Raw genomic sequence first — 2730 nt, 5'->3', positions numbered from 1 at the left:
TTGAAGGGCTTGACAGCCTTATTGCTTGGTGGAAGGTGCAAGCAAAGAAGACAAACTTCAAGGGGGTGTGGCTGAAAGGGTTCGTCTTGATTCCTTATTTATTTGGCTGGAAAGAGACCGCAGACGGTACAATGATGAAAACAAATCAGTTGATGTTGTTTTTGGCTACCTAAGACGTGAAATTAGTGATCAAGTTTTGGTGCACACAGGGGCGCCTATCTCTATTGTGGATTTGGTAAATGCAAGACGGCTAGGATTTGCAGGGTTGTTAAATACCCCAAGGGAAATATATGAGATATATTGGAACCCCCCTTAGGTGGGTTGGTTAAAGTTAAACACGGATGGTTGCTCAATAGGCAACCCAAGAAAGTCAAGAGCATGGGGTGTTTTCATAAATGAAAAGGCCGAAGTGGTTGCAAATTTCAGAAGTTTCTTAGGTGTGAGATCAAATTTTTAGGCGGAGTTCTTGGGCCTTTTGATTGGGTTAGAAATTGCTAATCAGATGAATATGAACCAGTTGTGGATTGAGTGTGATTCGACAGCGGTTGTGATTCTTCTAAAAAGAAAACCTCCCTTGGTTGCTCGCCAAAAATGGATAAATATTTTATCTTTCTTGGAAGAGGCTGAATGGAAGATAACCCATTGGTATCGGGAAGCTAATTCAGTTGCTGATTTTCTATTGAAATCAGCTGCTCGGTTTGAAGTTTCATCGCCAATTTCAAATTGGCCGCCCCTGGTTTAGATGGACTTAGACATGGATGCTTCTCGTCGTCCAAGATCGAGAATGTGCTAGGTCCTTTGGTTTTTATGTTTTTTTTGGTTGAGTAGTGTGGATGTCTTGTTCTGCTGATGGCAATGCCGAATGTGGAACATGTTCATCCCCTACTCTTCCAGGTGTGAGTTTGGGCGTTCTGGCCCTTCTCATTTGATGTACTATATCTGTTTTTTTTTTTTTTTTTTTTTTTTTGTTGAAACGTGAGGTTAAATTTATATTTGTAACTATTGCTACCTAGCATGCTTAAGGTGTCAAGATCCTCTCCAATGCCCCAACCTATTCAACGCACATCAAACATCTGAAGGACCTGGAATGCGTGCCCAAGTGCTTCCACCCATCCAATGTGAGTTGGAGCATTGAGCACGTCAAAGAGGAGCTGGATCTAGGCTAAGGAGGGACATGGGTGTGGGTACCATGGGTGAAAATCATCCGGATTGAACCCGTTTTAGGTAGTGGACGCAGATCAAAGTCTCGCGGGGTTCGCTAATGACAGAATGTACCATTTTCAAATCAAAAGAGGATAAATTGGTAAATGAGAGTCGTCACCTAGATCAGGGTCTAGGACCCACAAATATCTCCTTGTTTTGAAGGGAATAAATGACTCTAATGGATAAGGTGAAAATCTGCCCCAAATATCTGGGTAAGTGTCAGGTTACGTTGGGGGAAGGTGTTAAGCACCCCCAGAATGCCCGACCAAAACCAGTCTTCCTAGACCAAATTTTTGTTATATACTTGTTTATAAATGTTATGCAAAGACTTTATAAAAAAGATGCCTGCATAATTAAAATGATTTTTTTGGATTTTTATCATATTTTATGAAATCAAATTATAAAATTATCAAAATGCCCCTAGAGGACCAAACTATTAAGAAAAATCCAAAATGCCAAACATGTATGCATTAAACAGGTTAAAACCTAACACAGTCGGATTTTTTTGGTAAAGAAAAAAGGATGCTCCATGGTAGTGATCATGGCCCCCAGGACAAACCCCCGTACGACAAGCAGCGCTTCCACAAGACCAATGGGCAATAGTGGGCACACCAAGACTCGAACCTACAACCAGCCGACTCGAGCGGTGATGGGTTGAGAGCACCTAAAACAGTAGGATATGGCTTAATACATGAATATATACAATGATACATGCAGAAATCATTTTTAAAACATTTTTTAAGAAAAATAGGTCAAATGACCAAAACACCCCTAGAGGACCAAACTATTAAAATAATATGAAATTATTCATAAAAAATAATAGAAAAGTGTTAAAATAATTAAAACATACGAAAATACATCTAATAAGATTTTACCAGAATTTTCTAAAGCCTTTTTGCGTTTTTAAGCATAAATGACTAAAATACCCTTTTGAGGGCAAAATGGTAAAATCAAAACAAATGGTTTTCTAAACCAAAACTCATCAAATGATAGCCCAGATCTATGAATTAGATCATGATCTATCATCCTATCAAAAAACCAGAGCTCAATTCGAGCCTTAAAGCATAATAATTTTCAAAATGACAAAATGCCCCTAGGGGAAATCGTCATTTTACAAAATATCAGGGTCTGAAATTTTCAGAATGCATCAAACGTGATGCAAAACATAACATATAAAAATTTGAGAATTTTTTGATACTTATAGGTATTTTATATAAGGACTTTAAAAGAAAACAGGCTATTTAAACACTTACTAAAGAAAAATACAAAATAAATATATAATTAATTCATAAAAATGTTAAAATTACCCTTGATGCGTGGGATCACCTCAGCTCAATATAAGCACGTCCATTTGGCCAGAATCGGCTGCCGTAGGGTGCCAAAAACCTCCTTGAAGGGTGATGCTCCGAATGGCAAATATGACCAAGTAGGGGTATTTCGGGAATTTTAATTCCTTACGGAAGGAATGTATGGGAGACACAAACGTACCACCTGAAAGAGGGTGAAGGCGTCTACACAGAGGTATGT

General features: G+C 38.5%; 1 long non-coding RNA gene across 1 annotated transcript; it reads right to left on the bottom strand.

The window, feature by feature from the left end:
- Window positions 1-1606: 1606 nt before the first annotated feature.
- LOC122071200 lies at window positions 1607-2730 on the bottom strand. The gene is made up of 2 exons (XR_006138093.1): window positions 2511-2730; window positions 1607-1867 (listed from the first exon to the last, which is right to left on the bottom strand). It is a non-coding gene; the product is annotated as an uncharacterized LOC122071200 (long non-coding RNA).

Source organism: Macadamia integrifolia, unplaced genomic scaffold (assembly GCF_013358625.1).
Source record: "Macadamia integrifolia cultivar HAES 741 unplaced genomic scaffold, SCU_Mint_v3 scaffold_197A, whole genome shotgun sequence".
Classification (NCBI taxonomy): domain Eukaryota; kingdom Viridiplantae; phylum Streptophyta; class Magnoliopsida; order Proteales; family Proteaceae; genus Macadamia; species Macadamia integrifolia.
Note: the sequence above shows the minus strand (reverse complement) of the source record. Positions and strands in the feature narration are given on the sequence as shown.